The 20,829-nt window shown below is 36.5% G+C and overlaps 1 protein-coding gene and 1 pseudogene across 6 annotated transcripts in view; one reads left to right on the top strand and one right to left on the bottom strand.

The window, feature by feature from the left end:
* LOC140530401 (charged multivesicular body protein 6 pseudogene) overlaps nucleotides 1-19,408 on the top strand; it is a 36,380-nt pseudogene extending 16,972 nt beyond the window's left edge.
* The window catches only part of KHDRBS2 (KH RNA binding domain containing, signal transduction associated 2), a 926,489-nt gene that overhangs the window by 349,700 nt on the left and 555,960 nt on the right, over nucleotides 1-20,829 (bottom strand). The gene's annotated exons all lie outside the window — the stretch shown is intronic.

Consider the following 20,829-nt stretch of genomic DNA (forward strand, 5'->3'; position numbering starts at 1 on the left):
CATTAGATACCTATTGATTTGAAAGCTCACAATGGAATGTGGTTTCTTTCCAATCATTTTTCAGATAAAATATCAAAAATCCTGGTCATTGGTTCGGGTGTGATCATTATATTGTCAGTACTGAGTTGTGCATTGTTTCCCCCAATTTCTAAAAACAATTTTAATTGCCTTACATGAAAAAAACCAAAACAAAATGTGGGTTTAAAAAAAATCAGTAGTTAATAATGATGAATGAAAGAATAACTTCCTCTAAGAAATGAGACTGATAATTTTAAGAAAAAGCAAGAAATTTCATTGATGTTTGATAAAATATGCATAGATAATAAAGGACATATGCCTAACAAAGTTTTATAATAAATAATAAATAATCTTTGTAACACAAATAAGAGGATTATAAGTATCTTCCATATTTTACAGATGTGAAAATCAAGACTCAGAACAATTGAAGTGTTCCAAGATAATTGAGTACTTGGGGTAGACAGTGTAACTCAGATTACTCTCTTTTCATCCTCACTCATAGGCGTTCTTCTCTCCATTCACAATTCTACCCTATTTCTCACCCTCATCTCTTCTTACCTGGACTATTCCAATAGCCTTCTAATTGATTCCCCTTCCTTCTTCAAACATCTCTCTAGTCTTCATCCTACATTCAGTTGGCAAATTTATTTTTCTAAATAAATTTTCTAGATCTGACCATGTCACCCCACTATTCAATAAAATCTAGGGGCTCTCTTTTACCTTTGTGATCTGGTATATTAATTATAATTAAAAGTTTTTAGAATATAGTCATTTCATACCTTAATCTTTTTCTCCTATACTCAACTCTACTCTACAACCCACTTCCACTGCCCTCCTTACTGTTTCTCAAAGGTCATATGCAATGTTTTCATTTTCAGTAGCCTTTCCTATGTCTAGAATTCTCTCCCTTCTCATTGCAGTATTTCAGGTTGGCACATAGTAGGCAGCTGTGCTAGTTGATTTGATTTGATCTCTTAGTTACTTGATATTCTCGAAGTCTCACTTCAAGTCATACATTCTCCAGGAGGAGATTACTAGTCCTCTCAGGTGCTAGTGTCTTGCATGAAAGAAATCTTTGCATTACACTGTCCACATCTTTTTTTCATCATATTTTTGTATGTTTTCTTCAATGTGAACTCCTTGAGGGTAGAAACTGTATTTTACCTTTTATTTATCGCTAGCACTTAGCACAGTGCTTTTCAAATAACAAGGCTTCATAAATTGCATTTGATTGATTGATCGTGATCATCATGTGTTCAAGGAAAAGGTAGGGTAAAGAAAGATAGTTATTAACAACTAAATCTACTTAAAAATATCCACTTTGTAAGATGCTCTTATAAGGAAATGAATTCATGAATATACACATATGTATACATATACATGTATGTATGTATGTGTATGTGTGTGTATATATATATATATAAATGCACACATGCACACACACACACACACATATGCAATTCACTGTGTTAAGCATTGGGGATAGAAATACAAAGCAAGATAGGTCCTAATCTCAAGCAGCTTACTGTCTAATTGGGGAAGAAAATACATATAGAGAAGTGATAGCGGTATTTTGAACTCAGATGGACTGTCAAGTTTTTTTTTAGATATAAAGATTAAGACAATTAAAATTAATTAAGACTCTTCCCATTAAAGATTAGTCTAGTAATAGAAATATTTGACGGATTTTACTTAAGAGCTCTCTGGTCTTTGGTAAATTACAAAGTTCTCTTAATTACCCTGAACTTCTTCCTAAAGTACATACTTTCTTTTTAATATCAATACTCATCCAGTGTTTCCAAAGAGCTGTAATAATGGAACACCATAGTCTCTGAAACGATGAAAATGGATACACTAAGAGATTAGCAAAAAGGCTCATGGTGGGTGGGGGTTAGGCTATAATATGTTACAAATCAGAAATTATGAAGAAGACATGGTACAAAAGACATCACCAAAGAAATATACGAGAATCAAAGGAGATGGGCTGGTTTTATAGCAAGATAAAGGTCTAGCTAATCAACAGTCATTCTGCTCTTTTTGGATCCTTCAGATTTCAAGAAAAGCATGCTGGGCAAGACTCCAGAATATTTGAGGATATATAAAAAGTTTGCATTTCCAGACAGATGCTATCACAGATACAGTTGAGAATTTTGAGATTTATAGTTATTCTTCCACTTATGGTCCAAACCCTCTGAATTTCTTCTTCCCAGGGGTATCTCCAGGGTTAATGTTAACTAATTTCTTCCAGAGCACAAAATAAAATAGTTAACATTTTAAAGTTGGTGGCCATTGATTCTCAAGTCAGTTACTGACCCATTGTAGCATGTTCTTGAAACATCGCATAATTTAGAAGCCAGTTAACAAGAGTGTTACCAAAATCAAGAAAGTTCAATTTACAGATCCCCTAGGCCAGCCAGGATGATTCCTTATTCCTAAATTTCCTAGCATTCTTTTTGCCTCAGAACTGAAATTTACCCAAAGCCCTCAACCCAGCACCTGTCCTGAAACAATTTAATCACTCAAATAAGTCTGTGGGCTTGAGGAATTAGGATCATAGAATTTGGGAGCTTAGAATTTAGAGCTTGAAGGGATCTTAGTGAGTATCTAATGTAATTTCCTCATTTTATTCCATCCTAACAAGATAGAATGGTACCGTGTAAAGAGAATAGTATATATATTCAAGTCCTGGTGCTACTATTTACAGCCTGAGACTTTGGACAAATTCCTAAATCTCTATAAGCCTCAAGTTCCTCATGTGGAAAATGCATGGTTTGGATTAATCAATTTCTAATTCCACTTCCAGTTCTAAATTTGGAATTGAACAAATGAGGATACTAAGATCTAAAAAAGTTAATCCACATATCAAAGGTGTTATGCAAGGTAAAGGTAAAGTAAGTAGTAGAAAAGAGATTTAATCCCAGGGTTTCTTACTTCATATTATTGGATTATGAATTCATCTCTCTGAAGACACATGTGAAGTTATTGCTATGATCTGCCAGGAAGTTAATTCTAATGTATATAATACAACATGCTTTCATTACGTTAGAAAAAATATAACACAAAAGTGTTATATTTTCATTTTCAAACTCCAGTTATTAATAGGTACATGTAATAGTTTTATAATGGTAAATAAAAGAGATTAATGTGAAAGGATTAGGAGATAACTGACCAATTTGATGAGCTTTCCATTAATCTTGATGAAATTATAGAACACGGATTTAAGTGGCAAAAGCATCTATGTATCCTAGTACATTTTTGTGAAGATACGCAGAACTCCTATTTATCATTCCCCAGTGACTAGGGTTGTCTCTTAGAAGATTAGTAACTAAGAGTCAGAAAAAATTGATCCCTATCAGAATCCTTATCAGAATTGGCTCCCTTTTCTTGTGGCTTAAAAAATAAATTGTGAATCATTGGGGGAGGAGCCAAGATGGCAGAGTAGAAAGACATACATATACTAGCTCCAAACCCACAGCCCATAAAATTCCTGTAAAGAAGAACTCCCAACAAACTCTGGAGCAGCAGAAGCCACAGAACAAGGAGTGGAGGAGATTTCTCTTCCAGAGAGCCTTGAAAAACTGACTTGAAAGGTCCATCACGCACCAGACCCAGAGCAGAGCAGAGCCTTGCCTTGGCTGCTCAGCACTGAGAGGAGCAGATCCGAGCAGGCTTCAGGGATGGAATCTCCAGCGGCCATGCAGGTCCCTCCACTCACGGGCGCTAAATGTCAGTGAAAGAGTCTTTTTGGCTCTCCAAGAGGGAAGTGGGGTGTCCCCATAACCCAGGCACCCTCAGGAGGTAGCAGCTGAGGCAGCAGCGGAGGCAGCAGCAGAAGCAGCAGGGACAACGGCTCCCAAAGCAGGCAGGACCTTGGATCCATTGTTGAAGGTCTCCACATAAACCCCCTGAGGGAACTGAGCCCTCTGTGGTGGCCCTGCCCTCACCTGAGCAGCTGAACTTAATCTCACACTGAATAGCAGCCCCACCCCTGCCCAAAGCCCTGAGGCTGGGAAGCAGCATTTGAATCTCAGACCCCAAGCACTGGCTGGGCAGATCAGAAGGCTAGGTGGGTGTGGAGAAGAAACTCAGAAGTCAAGTTATCAGCTGGAAAATGCCCAGAAAAGGGAAAAAAAATAAGACCATACAAGGTTACTTTCTTGGTGAACAGATATCTCCTCCCATCCTTTCAGATGAGGAAGAACAAAGCTTACCATCAGGGAAAGACACAGAAGTCAAGGCTTCTGTATCCCAAACATCCAGAATAAACACTCAATGGGCACAGGCCATGGAAGAGCTCAAAAAGGATTTTGAAAATCAAGTTAGAGAGGTGGAGGAAAAACTGAGAAGAGAAATGAGAGAGATGCAAGAAAAGCATGAAAAGCAGGTCAACACCTTGCTAAAGGAGACCCAAAAAAATGCTGAAGAAAATAACACCTTGAAAAATAGGCTAACTCAATTGGCAAAAGAGGTTCAAAAAGCCAGTGAGGAGAAGAATGCTTTCAAAAGCAGAATTAGCCAAATGGAAAAGGAGCTTCAAAAGCTCACTGAAGAAAATAGTTCTTTCAAAATTAGAATGGAAGAGATGGAGGCTAATGACTTTATGAGAAACCAAGAAATCACAAAACAAAACCAAAAGAATGAAAAAATGGAAGATAATGTGAAATATCTCATTGGAAAAACAACTGACCTGGAAAATAGATCCAGGAGAGACAATTTAAAAATTATGGGACTACCTGAAAGCCATGATCAAAAAAAGAGCCTAGACATCATCTTTCATGAAATTATTAAGGAAAACTGCCCTGATATTCTAGAACCAGAGGGCAAAATAAGTATTCAAGGAATCCACCAATCACCTCCTGAAAGAGATCCATAAAGAGAAACTCCTAGGAACATTGTGGCCAAATTCCAGAGTTCCCTGGTCAAGGAGAAAATACTGCAAGTAGCTAGAAAGAAACAGTTCAAGTATTGTGGAAATACAATCAGGATAACACAAGATCTAGCAGCTTCTACATTAAGGGATCGAAGGGTGTGGAATATGATATTCCAGAAGTCAAAGGAACTAGGACTTAAACCCAGAATCACCTACCCAGCAAAACTGAGTATAATACTTCAGGGGAAAAATGGTCTTTCAATGAAAGAGAGGACTTTCAAGCATTCTTGATGAAAAGACCAGAGCTGAAAAGAAAATTTGACTTTCAAACACAAGAATGAAGAGAAGCATGAAAAGGTAAACAGCAAAGAGAAGTCATAAGGGACTTTACTAAAGTTGAACTCTTTACATTCCTACATGGAAAGAAAATATTTGCAACTCTTGAAACTTTTCAGTATCTGGGTAGTTAGTGGGATTACATACACACACACGCACGCACACACAGAGACAGAGAGCACAGAGTGAATGGTATAGGATGGGATCATATCTTTAAAAAATGAAATTAAGCAGTGAGAGAGAAATATATTGGGAGGGGAAAGGGAGAAATGGAATGGGGCAAATTATCTTTCATAAAAGAGACAGGCAAAAGACTTTTTAGTGGAAGGAAAAAGAGGGGAGGTGAGAGAAAAACATGAAGTTTACTCTCATCACATTTGACTAAAGGAAGGAATAAAATGCACACTCATTTTGGTATGAAAACCTATCATACAATACAGGAAAGTGGGGGAGAAGGGGATAAGCAGGTTGGTGGGGATGATGGAAGGGAGGGCAGTGGGAGGAGGGAGCAATTTGAAGTCAACACTCCTGGGGAGGGTCAGGATCAAAAGAAAGAATAGAAGCAATGGGGGGTAGGATAGGATGGAGGGAAATATAGTTAGTCTTACACAACATGACTATCATGGAAGTCATTTGCAAAATTACACAGATAAGGCCTATATTGAATTGCTTGCCTTCCCAAAGGGAATAGGTGGGGAGGAAGGGATGAAGAGAAGTTGGAACTCAAAGTTTTAGGAACAACTGTTGAGTACTATTCTTGTTACTAGGTAATGGGGTATAGAAAGTTATCTGGCCCTACAGGACAAAAGAGAAGATGAGGACAAGGGAAGGGAGGGACGATAGAAGAGAGAGCAGATTGGTGATAGGGGCAATCAGAATGCTCGGTGTTTTGCGGTTGGGGAGGGGATAAATGGGGAGAAAATTTAGAACCCAAAATTTTGTGAAAATGAATGCTAAAAGTTAAATAAATAAATTTAAAAAAAATTGTGAAATACCCCCCCCCCCCCAACTTTTCCTTTTTCCAGTGATCTCTCTTCCTTCAGCTTCCAAAGTGGAGTGAAACAAAGTGGTAAAAGAGAGTTCTCCTGCCCTCAGAAGTAGAAAATAACAATTTGTGAAACACCTGACCAGTGATTTGTGCTTATTCATAAGAGCCCAAGAGGGAACTTCTTGGTCATCTAGTTCCAGGCTTCCTTCTTATGCCTTTTTCTTTCTTTTTGTAAGCACAGGTAAGAGAACTGAAACCCTGGGAATAGTCTTTACATGCAAATTCTAGACTTTCCAAGAAATCAACAATTTCAAAATTCAGCAATATCAGTAGTCTTTCAGGTGAAGATTTCCTCAAATGCCTTCTTAGAAAGTAAGACATTTCTCCATTTCAGCAGTTGAAGGGTTAAATTTAGTGGAACAAAGAGAAAGAACCTTGACAAGTAACCTATGCTTATGAATTTCTCCAGAGAGTACTTGTTGAACTAGAAAAGGTGAATGATGAAAATTTGTTCAGCAGAACCCCAAAAGATCTTTATCTTCCAAAGAGAATATAATTGGGATTTTAGAAACTTTATATTTGTATATTTGTTCATAGTTTCTTGTTAGTTCTTTGCATCCTATAGATTTTCTATATAAGCGAAATAAAGGTTGACTTATATCTATATTATGCATTAGATGTCTATTTGGAAGCAGGGGTATAGGGTGTTTTCAGAGAGGACTGGTATCTCTGGTGTAGTGGCTGCTGAGCCCTTCTCAGGGCTGCTTTGCAATTGATTGTGTGACATGAGAGACACTAGCACAGGACCGCTCAGCATGACATGCCCACATGAGAGAAGGAGTTGTCTCTATGAGCAAAGCAGAATCGAAACAGCTCAAAGGAAATGCAAGATGCACAAATTTAGAGAATCTACTCCAAATATTCACATGGACTATTTGTGCCCAACCTGTGGTAGGGCATTCTGAGATCATATTGGTCTGATCAGCCACAGTCAGATACATTGAAACTTGACTCTAACATAGTGACGTCCTTTTGGTCCTCTTTGAGAATGAAGGACAACAACCAACCAACCAACCAACCAACCAACCACCAACCAACCATTTGGAAGCATAAGAACTTGTGACACATATTTAGGCAATGCTGGTCAGAATCTATGTTGTTATTGTTCAGATGTGTTGCAGTCATGTCTGACTCTTTGTGATCTCATTTGTGGTTTCCTTGGCAAAGATGTTGGAGTAGTTTGATATTTCCTTCTTCAGCTCTTTCTGAATGAAGAAACTGAGAAACAGGGTTAAGTGAACTGTCAAGTTTTCATAAGAAAAATAACAACATGAAGCAAAATGAAGCATGATACTATAAAACAAGATGATTTTGGAATGGGTGGACCTAGGGGTCATGGGGTTTAGTAGGTAAATTACTAGACTTGGAATCAGGGAGACTTAAATTCAAATCCTGTCTCAGACACTTACCACCTATGCAATTGTGGGCAAGTCTCCTAACTTCTGTTTGCCTCCGTTTCCATAGCTATAAACTTGGGGAAATAATAGCATCTGCTTCCTAGGTTTCTTGTGAGAATGATATGAGAAACCAGTGCTTTATAAATCTTAAAGTCCTAAATAAATACTAGCTCTTATAATTATCCAGGCTCTGCCTCTTAATAACCTGGACCTTAGCCAAGTCAATTCCTTACTCTTGATTTTGGTTGCCCCATCTACAAAATAAAGATTTTGGATTACATAACTCTTCAATCCCTTTCTAGCTCTAAATCTATGATCTTAGGAACCCATTTTATGTTTGTTTGACTTTATTCATCATTTGGCAACTGAATAAGTCCCCTTTCTTTCCTCCACATATGTTTATTCTCTCTTAGAAATTACAGCTATTGAAGATTACTTTGTGTAAAATATGTGGAATGTAAACCAACTCAAGAGGAAAACATCCTTTATTCCACCCTCTAATTTATACTTCTCCTGCCCCCAGAGGAGAAAAACATTGTTTTCCATGGGTAAAGTGATAGAATAGCTATGTGGAAACAGGTTAAATGAAGGGGAAAGATGAGGCAGTTAGAATAATTCTTCGGCTATTGAAGCACAGGAAGGCTATTGGGACTTCATTTGGTGGAGGGAGGTGGGATCTGAATTTTTCACTGTGATTGTGTACATCGATCCTGTGGCAAAATTAGTTGCTTTTCTTTCTCATTCTCTTTTAGTTATATTGTTTGCTATTATTTTTAAATTCTCTTGGCAGTTCATTGGTACTAAAACAGGAAACCAAATGTTGCCTTTATAACAAATGCCATCTAATAGAAATTTTTTTTTTAAATATGAAATCTTCTTTAAAAGCAATTCTCTTGCTCCTGAAGCAGGCTGATGAGAGTTCCAAATAGTAGAAGCAAGAACAATTCCATTTCATTAGAAACAAACACCTCCCCTCCCCACAAATAACTAAATATGCTGCAAATTCCATCGTTTTGGTCCCCAACAATGCTGGGGACAGGAGAGGATGTGAAGAAGTGTGAATTTGCTGAGCTAAAAAGTCAGCAGCCACCTTGGATTAGAAATTAGAACTTAGAAATTTATCATCTTATTAGAATAACAAGGGCCCACTTTGTGGTAGAGTATATAGAATAACATATGCCATCAAATTATACCTAAGTGAATGTAATATTTTTTCAAGTTTGTGCTTATTTGAATAGTTCTATTAAGATACCATTAATCTATGAATATGGGACCCCAGAATGGTGCATGGGATACTGTTGGATTTAGTCTGAAAATTGAGTACTGAATCCCAGTTTACTCATTTGACCTGTATGATTTTTGTTAAGCCATTTAAATTCTCTGTACCTCAGTTTCCTCATCTGTAAAAGGAAAATGTTAAACTAGAAAACTTTTAGGGTACTGTTCAGCTAAATATCTATGATACAGAAATCTTATAAAATGGTGAGGTCAGATAACATGTTAGAAGGAGTACTAGAGTTGGGGTCAGGAGAGATTTGGCTGTGAATTTTGCCTCTGAAACTCTCTGCATTTAGTCAAGTCAATTAACTTCTTAATCTCAGTTTATCTGTAAGATGGGTGTAATAATAGCCATCTATGTTCCTTACAGGGCTGATTCGAGTCTAAAATGAAATAATATAAACTATTTTTATAAACTTTATATTTACATGGTTTTATAAAACCATGTAGATGTTAGTTATTATAATTATTTTGGTTATCATTTTAAGTCAATATTGCACAGTGATATGAAAATTCTTAAAATGACAGTGGCTTTTATTTCCTTTTCTAGTGACCGGATACTTTGCTTTGATAGAGCAAGTTCTAAACTACCCTTGATATAAAACCGTTATGAAATCTTAATAGCTATAAACTGTATTTGATAATTTAAATCTAAATCCTGTTGGTGGGCTATTTTATGTGAGACACTTTTTTTGGAAGTTTATTCTCAGACTAGATTTGGAAAGATATCCTGATTATACACACACATAGGAAAAAGGAAACATTTTAAATATGTATATATATGTATATATAATCCTGTTTATATAAACTATATATATTAGATATGTAATATATATTTAAACTATATATTACCTATTTATAAACTATCTATATATTTTAACTACATACACACACTGTATATGTGCGTACACATATGCATGTATGTATGTGTATATATCTATATGCATGCACCCCCATATATATGTATGTATATACGTATATAAGGATATGCATATGTATATTCATTTCTGTGGAAATATTAAAATATATTTTTCTGTTCAGTCTTTTCCAGTCTCTGGGGTAAACCTCTTTGGAAAGTTGAAGACAATATTTTCTTAGGGAAATTGTGTTTGTCCTTTGTTGCCAAAGAAGACCATGCCATCAGAGAAATGATGACATTACTTGCACTTGACTTGGTTTTGAGTGAGGGAGGGCTGTGCAGGTCACCAGCCTCACTTCTCCTCCAGAGCCATCTGAATCCAGTGACCGGATATTCATCAGGATGACTGGAGATGACCCAGGATGCTCTGGGAGACCTTGGGCCATTTAGGCCAGGGTCTTTGCAGGGACTCACTTAAGGTGAGGCAATGCACATTCATTGCAAAGGCCTGTTTAAGAAGTAGCCATGGCATGACCCTTTTAACGAAGTCAAGAAAAAGAAAGACATCAGGCTGGGTGGGAAACAAGCCACAGTTGCTATTGAAAATCACTCTAAAGCTAGGAGAGTCCAGAGGAGTCCTTAGGTAGGGGCCCATTGGAGTCCCAGTTTCAGAGTGAAGTAGGTTTAAGGTTTTGGGACAGGACAGGAAACGAGAGGACAGGATAGGAAATGAGATGGAAGGGGAAGAGAGGGGATAGGAGGGAAGGGAAGGGAAGGAAAGGGAAGGGAAGGGAAGGAAAGGGAAGGGAAGGAAGCTGGGTAACTCAATTCCTCCTCTCCTATCTGCCTCCTGTCCCCTTTGTTCTCCTCTCCAAAGGAAGGTAAATTTGCGCATCCCAAAGCTTCCTGGTTGACTTGGGTTTTACTGGCTCTGTTCCTTTCTTAGGGAAATAGATTTCGGGAAATACCCAAACTTTTAAGAAATACCCAAACTCTCTTATTTCCGTATTTGCCCTCCTAGCCCAAAGTGCTTTGACTATTGATTCCTTGACCAGTAGTCTCTTTACCTACCTGGCAGAAATGATTGGAAGTAGAAACCCGCCTCTCTTTTGAGGAAGAATTAAAATATCAATTGAAGGGACATGGTCCTTTGAGTGAGGGGTGTGGTCCAGGAAAGAATGAGAGCATGATTTGGTCAACTTTAAAATGTTAACCTAGATTATTTATGAAATGTATTTTTCTTTTTTAAAGTGGAGCAGAAAGTTGCATTGGAAGTCATGGACAACTAATGCAGTTTGAACACCCTTCTAAGCCAGAAATGGCTTAGAAGCAGAATGAAGGCATTTTAAATAAAGCAATATTAGTATTAATATTTTTGATAATAAATGATACAAATCTTCAGATTTATCATTTACATTTATCCTTGGGCAAGTATGGAAATAGGTCAAAAGGAAACAAAATTAGCTCTTCTAACAGTTTATGATTTTGGCCTAAGCAAATTTTCAGAGCAGTATGTAATTTCCATCACTTAGTCATCTTAGTAATATTATAATCAAATGCTGCTTACAGGCCATTCTGTGCCATCTGGATGGCTATGGATTTTTAAGACCACCCCATTCATTCACGTTCAGCTTACTAAGAAGAGGAAAAATTCCCTCACATACAGAACAATGTCAGCAATTTGGAGAATTATCATGGGGAGACAGAAAATTGAAAATTGCTTACTGAAAAGGCATTAATGCATAACATTTATTAAGAAACTTCAGTGTTATACAGAGAAATGATTCCCTTGTGCCATGAGGATTCTAATTCTTGCTTAAAAGAAATTTAATGGAAGCCACAGTTTAAATCAGAAGTGGAACTCAAATGAAAGGCCATCAAGCTAATAGGATTTTATTCTTTTCAAAATGAACCTACTTCTATCAATAGAGTTGATTATTCCATGTTGGTTATCAAAATACATAATATTTATAGTCATGATGCCCCTCAGATGCTGTGTTTTCTCCCCACCTAATTACTTTTCAGTGCATTTACAACTATAATATATTTACGGTTTTGTTCATATTCTATACAATTGTGTACATGTGATTTCTCCATTTTTGTATCCTTATTATCTAGGACAGTACCTGGAACATAATAGGAGTTTAATAAATTCTTGATTAGTCTAAGTTTATAATTTGTATATACAAAGACACAAAGCTAGTGGTGCTGGAAAAAATACTAAAATCCAACGAAGAGGCAAGACTTATGAGAAAATGATACCAAACAAGGATTTTTTTTTTGTTTTTCTGAACTATGAAGCAGAGAGTAATTGACTAACAAGGATACATCAATTGATAAGCTCAGTAGGAGTTATAGTGGGCTCCCACATAATACTAAAGAATGATCATAAAATAGGTGTGCCAAATAACTGACTTGTTCATATTCTTTGAAGTAGATTCACTAAAATTGAGTTTCATAACTTTGTGCAATGGTCCAAGCCCCTTCAGCAGTCTGATGAAGCTTATGAACCCTTTCTCAGAGTTATGCTTTTAAATGCATACCAGAGTATATATGGGATTATGAAAAGAACAAAATATGTTGGAATATATTTAATAAACACATGTATTTTTTAAAATTTCATGGACCCCCAGGTTAAGAATCTTTCTACTAATGTTTATAATGCCTAGCATTTTTTTCATCATGTCTACTATATGCCACTCACTCTTCCAAGAGCCTTAAAATATTAATTAAAATATTAACTCACTTGATCCTCACCACTTTACTGGGAGGTAGGTGCTGTTATTATGATCATTTTAAAACTGAGGAAACCAAGACAAATAATGGTTAAGTGATTTGCCCAAGGTTACATAGCAAAGTAAGTATCTGAGGTAGTTTTCCAGACTCTTTCCCTTGCACTGTATCCACTATGCCACCTAGCTATTTACCACTAGGAGGACTTGATTTCAATCTACCTTCTTAGGTCTCTATGCTTTGGGATGTCATTCATCTCTTATGCCTGAATATACTTTTTGATATCTACATCTGTTGCAATCCTTTTCTTCATTCATTTGGTATTTATTAATCACCTATTATATATTTAGGCACGGAGATACAAAAATGAAAACCCAAACAGTACCTGTTCTAAAGGAATTCACATTTTATGACACATAGAAGATATGCATTAAAATATTCAATTAATTTAATGAAATTAAATGTGCAGTTTCTCAAGACATTCAGTGACCATTTTGTTCTCAAAAACAATCATGAGTGGAATGTATCTTCAATTTTAGAATGCTGAATAAAGGTGATCTAACAAATAAAAATCATACGCGCTATAGTGGTAGTAATAAAAATAATAGCTAATATTTATTTACAAAATAAACATATTATCTCAGTTGATATTTATAACAACCCCATGATGTAAATATTATTATCTCTGCTTTACAGATCAGGAAACTTGATCTCAGAAAGGTGAAGAGACTTGCTCAGACTCTCACAATTTGCATCTGACAAAGGATTTGATTTTGAGAATACCTGACTCCAAGTCCAACACTCTCACCCAGCTGTGCCTAACTATGACTCATCCTGTTGGAGAAGGGCCACCAAAACCATATGGTATTCCAGTGTAGCAAATGCATTTAGAAAGAAGTTTACCAGCAATAAAGAGAGTGGAATGTTATATTTCTTATTAGTCCATTACGTGACTGTGAAGATGCAACGCTGCTTGGTGGAGCAGTGGATACACCTGCAGTCAAGAACACAGGTGTTAAAATCCAATCTCATACCCTTATTAAGCTGTGTAAGGCAAGTCATTTAAACTCTTTGCGTCAGTTTCCTCAGCAATAAATTGGGAATAATAATAACACCTCCCTCCACGGGTTGTTTTAAGGACCAAAAGATACAATATTTGTAAAGTGTTTGGCACAGTGTGTGGAGCATCTTAAGCACTATATAAATGCTCACTCATCAGTCAGTAGTTTTCTTCAGTTGAAAGGAAAAAGATCAATAATCAATGCCTTAAGCGCTTTGCTCTATTGCCTTGCTAATCTTTTATCAGCTATAATCATTAGGATAAGAAGCAACTGTGTCATTTATAGTAAGAACATTGTCCTGAGTTTAAAGAAAATAAAACATCAACAACAACAACCTGTGTAGAACCAAACTTTGATGTAATCCCAAGTAAATTCCTGTCTAAGTTAAGCTCAGAAGTGTAACTAAATCATTATAAAGCATTTATCTTAAATATATGACCATAATAATCATATCTCTGTATAGATTAATATATTAAAATGTAGTAATTTGCCATGAGCTTCTTATGTAAAAGGACCCTGTTTTTTAACAAGAGCCTGCAAAAGGGAAAGGAAACTCATTTGTGCCATAGCAAGTCTTTTTTTTCACTATGCATGAATCAAAAAAACTATAAGTAATGGTGAATTTTGTACCTTGGAGTCTCAGACAGTACTGTGGGGACTGTGGACCTCATCTTTGTTTTTCTTAATAAAAATTGATTTTTTTGCCCAAAAGTCTTCCCAGTTTCTTTTTTTGCAAGTTGTGTCTCACTCTTAATGACACCATTTGGCGTTTTCTTGGTAAAGATACAGGAATGGCTTGCCATTTTCTTTTCCAGTTCATTTTACAGATGAGGAAACTGATGCAAATAGGATTAAGTGATTTGTCCAGGGTCACACAGCTAGTAAGCGTCTGAAACCAGATTTAAACTGAAGTCCTCCTGACTGCAGTCCTGCTGTTCTATCCACTGTTCCATCTACATTCCCCATATAAATGCTAGATATTATAATTTTTGTTATTATGTTTGGTCCATTGTTAACAAAAGTCCTGAAAAGTCTTCGTTTCCTTCTTATGTTTTCACTGAGGACACAAGCAATGCATATATAACATTATCTAAAGGTTTTCTAGAGACAAGAAAGTGAACATATGAGTTGGTAGCTATATATGTCTTCTCAGCTGCTTTCAATTCATTAATTGAATAACTAAGCACCTATTAAGTACCTACAGTTACTTATATATGTTTATATATCAGTGTGTGTGTGTGTGTGTGTGTGCACATGTGTGTGTGTGTATACATATCCACAGCTGGGTGGATTGGGCATTAGAAAAGAAATATAAGGCACCATCCCTACCCTTAATATAATATGCAATCTGGGTGGAAATCGAGATGAAGTACTTAATATGATAATGGTCTTTCATATGACTAAATATCTAAATTTACTATTGGCCTGAATGGTAGATGAAACTTTCTTGAAGGAAGTAGGAATTGAGATGGGCCCTCAGGGACAGGTTGAATTTGGATTGATATAGACATGATGAAGGGGCATTCTGTATTTTGTAAATATCTTAGGTAAAGGGAGGCAAGGAAATATGTATTTGTTACATACCTACTATGTGATAAGTGGTTTACAAATGTCATTTTCATTTGATCCTCATAACAACCTTGGGAAGTAGGTGTTATTTTCAACATCTTAAAGTTGAGGAAACTGAAGCAGATACAGATTAAGTGATTTGCCCAGGGTTACATGAATAGTAAGTGATGAAGGTTGGATTTGAAATTGTTTTCCTGATTCTCAGTACATGTTTTATCCTGTGTACCCTGTAGCTGCCTTGTCAGGTAGAAATGGATAAGATGAGATATGGATAAGCTCTATGAGTTGGAGTATTTCTGTTGTAAAGGTGTGGAGGGCTGGTGAATTGAGTTTGTAAAGGTATACTTCAGTTGGATTCAATGTTGACTGCTCAGATAAGAAATTTGAATTTTATTCTCTATGTATTTCCCATTGTCCACATGGAAGCTATTTTGAGTACTGGCATTAACTAGAGAATGTTGTTTTAGGAGCAGGAATATTGCAAAGAATATTGTAAGAAGGGTTATACTGTAGGAAAGAATGTTTGTATTGAAAGTCTGGTCTGCGGGGGTGGGAGGGTGCTAGTGAGAAAAACATGTATATACATGTAGATAGATAGATAGATAGATAGATAGATAGATAGATAGATAGATAGATAGATAGATAGATAAAGATAAAGAAAATAGGTAGGAAGAATTCAAAGAACATGTTCATCCCTTGGATATAGGGTCTAGCAGTGCTTAAACTGTGTGTGGTGATTCCATACGAGGGGGTCGCCAGTGGAAAAAGTTTAAGAAGCCCTAGTCTAGAGTAAAGAGACACTTCTCAAGACTGCCAGTTGGCAGAAATGATGATAAAATTAACAAAAATAGGATGGTTAGCTCCTCTTAGAAAGAAAAAAAAAAGATTCATACGTTCTTCACTTCTAACACTTTACTCTGCCTACCATTTGCATTATTTACAATAGTGCATTTTAAGAGGAAAAATATTACTCTATACATCTTTTTATCCACTGCTCCAGTTTTTCAGGTATCTCTCAAAGAATCAGATCGTGGTCACCTTTTTCAACATTTTTCCACTGTTGTTTTGCTCTAGAACTGAGATTTCACCAGAATAGGGAACTCCAAGTGAGAAATGTTCCTCTACCATTGCTGATCAGTACCTACTCTTCAACTTACAGTCTTAAATAGTTGCCTGTGCCACAAATTGAGCAATTTGCCCAGGATCACACCGACAGTGCAAGGAAGAGTTGGTGCCTGTGTCTAGGACTTTCCAACTCCATTTGCCACTTATAAAGTGCCCACTATGTGCCAGGCACTATGCGAAGTACTGCTCTCTACTAATTAAGACACTGGTTATATGACAACTGATTCCTAAACTCCTTTAACGATTGGGCTAAATTAATAAATTGTACTTATACGCTTCATACTATGAATATTTACAGATTGTTACGTTATTTAAACTAACATTTCAAACAACCTAACTAACTTTTTCAGTGATACTTCATACAGTTCTACCATCGTGTGTTCTGAATCCTAACCAACTAATACTAGTAGCTATTGCCTTTTGTATTCTCCTGACTTTCTTCATTAAAGCAAGCCATTCTCTAAGCCTGGAATATGCAGACATTCCCCATATCTTTCTGTTGAAATCCTTTTCTTTCTTCAAGGTCTCTCTCTGGACCTTGCTATCTTCCTCATAAAGCCCTCCATCATATCCCAAACTAAAAAGATCATTCTCACCTCCAGTTTCTCATAGAACTCTGTGCATCTTCTTTGCACTTACCAAATACCACAGGTCTGGGATCATAAGATCATATAGACTGAAAATAAAAGTTAGCAACAATGTTGAAACTCATAGTTTTTAAGAACTAGGAATATTAACAATGACGAAACCAAGGTAAAGAGAAGTTAAATGACTTTTTGAGTATACATAATGAATAGGTCCCAAAATAGGATACCAATAATTAAAAAAAGCTAATATTTATATCACACCTACTATGTGCCAGGTACTGTGCTAAGTACCTTACAAATATCATCCCATTTGATCCTCCCAACAAGCCTAAGTGGTAAGTACTATTATTATCCATATTTTCCAGATGAGGAAACTGAGGCACATAGATGTTAAGTGCCCAGGTGGTAAATCTCTGAGACTAAGTTTGAACTCAGATCATCTTGACTCCAGGGCTAGCATTTTATCCACTGTGCCACCTCACTCTCTCTATTGCTCTCTCCACTTCTCCATGTTGCTTTTATGTGTCTCATATTATCTCTCAATAGTCGATGATCAACAATGATATATTATTTGCCAGTAACTGAGTTAAGTTCCAGGGATACAAGTAAGAAAAAGACAAGCACTGGATCCATAATCAGGAATCCCCAAGTTCAAATACAGCCTTATCCATTTATTAACTATATGATCCCAGGCAAGTCTCTACCTGCCTCAGTTTCTTCTTTTGTAAATTTGATGATAATAATAGCAACCTACCTCCTAGGTATGTTGTGAGAATCAAATGAGATGATATTTGTAAAGTATTTTCTGAAACTTAAACATAAGTTTAGTCATTATTGTTACTATTTTTGCAATCTAATGGGGGATGACACAAAAGGAAACTGAAAAGTATGTATATTGGGGTGGGGGGAGTGAGACAAATGACAACTGAGAGGGCTAAGGAGGTACTGAATTTAAAAGCTGAATCAATATCCAAGAAGAAGAGATGAAGCCTATCAGACTATGAATACTTTATACCAATGAAATTATAAAATTTCATTTTAGAAGCATCACCCAGTACCTGGTATAGTGTCTTGCATATAGTAGATACTCAATAAATATTTACTAAACTGAGGTAACTTTAAATGAGTTGCTAATTCATCTAATTCATGTTGGACAAAAATGGACAAAGTATTTATTGTGTACTTAATATCTACCAATTCCTAGGCTAAACCCTGCAGATTCAAATGAAAAGAAAATTTCCGTACCACAACTTAATCTGAAGTAAGGAGTAATGACAATTATCTATTTAGCATTTCTGCTGATATTCTGAGACCTAAAATTCAGAGGCAAACACAAAAGTAGGAATTCTTCAGATTTATTGCAACTCCTAAATATATGGTTGCCATGAATTGAAGCATTTGTAGGAAGGAAACAAATCACTATTTATATTCAAGAGGGGCTGAGCATCTGTCATCTTTGAAAACGAATGACCCAGGGGTGAAAGTGAGAATCAAAATTAGATTGAGACGTCACTCATATGTGGCAGCACTGACTCTAATACTATTTAGAGATGGAAAAAATACAGCATATGACATGAATGAAGGAAAAGGAATGCTCAAGTGGGTGATGATGATTTCTCTCTGGATTTTATTCTTGCCATTCTAATATGGGGAAGACAGATACACTAAGACTAAAGAATCAGTTAGATAGGAGGGCACAGCATGGGGCATTGGGAAGAGCCTAGACTTGGAAGCAATGAGCTTGAGTTCAAATCCTTTCTTGGCTAATGAGCAGCTGGGTGACCCTGTGTAAGTCATTCCCACTCTGGAGGTCTTTGTTTCCTCACCCATAACAACATAAAGAAGTTGAGTAAGAGGTCCTCTAACAAATTTTCCAGGGAGGACTTAAGGAAGCTTGGCTAGGTCGAGGCTCTGTGGTCGCCACGGGTAACCTGTTCTGCTGCAAAAAGCAAAACCGGATCATGGAAGAGGACAAGGCAATCCTACAATTGAAATAACAATGGAATAAGTTGAAACAGTATCAGAAGAGGATCACCCAGTAACTGGAGAAGGAAAGGGAATTTGCCAGGCAACATCTTCATGATGGAAAGAAAGAAAGAGCAAAGTTATGCTTAAGAAGAAGCGCTACTAGGAACAGCTCTTGCATAAGATAGAAAACCAGATCACAAATCTGGAAAGTATGGTTCAGAATGTTGAGTTTACCCAGACTGAAATGAAAGTGATCGAAGGCCTGAAGTTTGGAAATGAGTGTCTGAATAGAATGCATCAGATTATGTCCATAGAAAAAGTGGAAAGGATAATGCATGAAACCTGGGATGCTGTGGAATACCAGAAGCAAATAGGTGATTTCTTGGCTGGCAGTTTTACTCAAGAAGATGAAGATGCTACCTTAGAGGAACTGGAAGTGATCACTCAGGAACAAGTAGAACTTCCAGAAGTTCCTTCAGAACCCGAATCTTAGAAGATTGCAGGGAAAGAATCCATCAAGATAAGGGCAAAACATCCAGAACTGGTGGCAGCATCTTAACATTCTTTCCTCCCCCACTGGGGCCTTGGAGCGACTTCCTAAGGCACGATGACGCCCAGAGAATTTGGGTTCTCAGTCCCAGGAATGGGCATGCCCTGGAACTCTCCTGGACTGGATAGAGCAGAGCAAAGCAAATTGAACAGGGGAATGCTGACTGATCAGCAGCACATTTATTGCTCCCGTATCAAGATTTTTCTTCTAGAGCATTTTTTCCTGGTACTTTAAAGTCTGAATGTACTGTAGTAGTGCTGTCTTTTCTCATCTCTGGATTAAATGATGACTTGAAAACTTTAAAAAAAATCAAACATATTTTCCAGTTTTAAATCTATGATCCAAGGCTGAAATGGAAGGAACAGGAAGCATATATTTCTTCACTTTGATGCTTCAGACAAATGGTTAAAAAAAAAAAAAAAGATGTAATTAGTAAGATCCCTAACAACTATTAGAGCACAAAAGGGATATTTATTATTTAAAAATAAAGTGGTGAAAGACCAATGATTTACCATTTCTGTCTGTTTGCAAAGTATAAAAAAGTACAAATTAAGTAGATTATAGGAAAAACTTCCTGAGAGCAGAAATAGGGACTTGACCTTTGATATTATTGGTACAAGGAATTCCTCTACCAATGTAGGTCTATATATTTCTTGGAAGATTGACCCAGATCACACAACATGTATGTAGCAGAGACAACACTTGAATTCAGGTCTTTGAAAGTCAAATGATAGCTTTGCATCCACTTCATGAGCGGTGTCAAACGCAAATTGAAATGGGGGCCACTAACCTGCACATAAGGATTTCTGAGGGCCACACATTAATGTGATCTTTGTTTTATAATACACATATACACAGACATATAGACATATATACATACATATATATATAGTGTGTGTGCATATGTATATACGTTTATTTATTTCTTTTGTTCAATATTTCCCAACTCAATTTTAATCTGTTTCAGGCCTCACTTGGGAGTGGTGTGGGTCATAAGCAGTCAGCCGGTAGTTTGACATTTCTGTTTTAGTTTTTCTTCTATGGAAAGTGGTAGAATTTGAAAGCTCCATTTATTTAAAAGTTAACTAGATGGAAATTAGAGATTCATTGTAGGGATTCATATAGAAGAGACAAAGGATTCATTAGAAGCTATATCACGATTTTCTAATATCTAGCTCTTTTGAGTATGTGTTCTATATGCAAATCAATTCTTATATTAAGTATTTCTTCTACCTCAGAATATCTAACTTCTCCTTCACAGTGGTGTTGCCTCAAGCAATAACTTTTGTCTATGAAAAATTCTATGCAAAAGCTACTGAGCAAAATTTCCCTTCTGTGTAATCTTTCTGTTTAAAACTGAAAAGAAAAAAAAAAGTTCCTAGCAAGGTGACCTTTTCTAAGGAGACATCATAGTGCACTATTAAAATTTA

The sequence above is a fragment of the Notamacropus eugenii genome, chromosome 2, assembly GCF_028372415.1.
Source record: "Notamacropus eugenii isolate mMacEug1 chromosome 2, mMacEug1.pri_v2, whole genome shotgun sequence".
NCBI classification, from domain to species: domain Eukaryota; kingdom Metazoa; phylum Chordata; class Mammalia; order Diprotodontia; family Macropodidae; genus Notamacropus; species Notamacropus eugenii.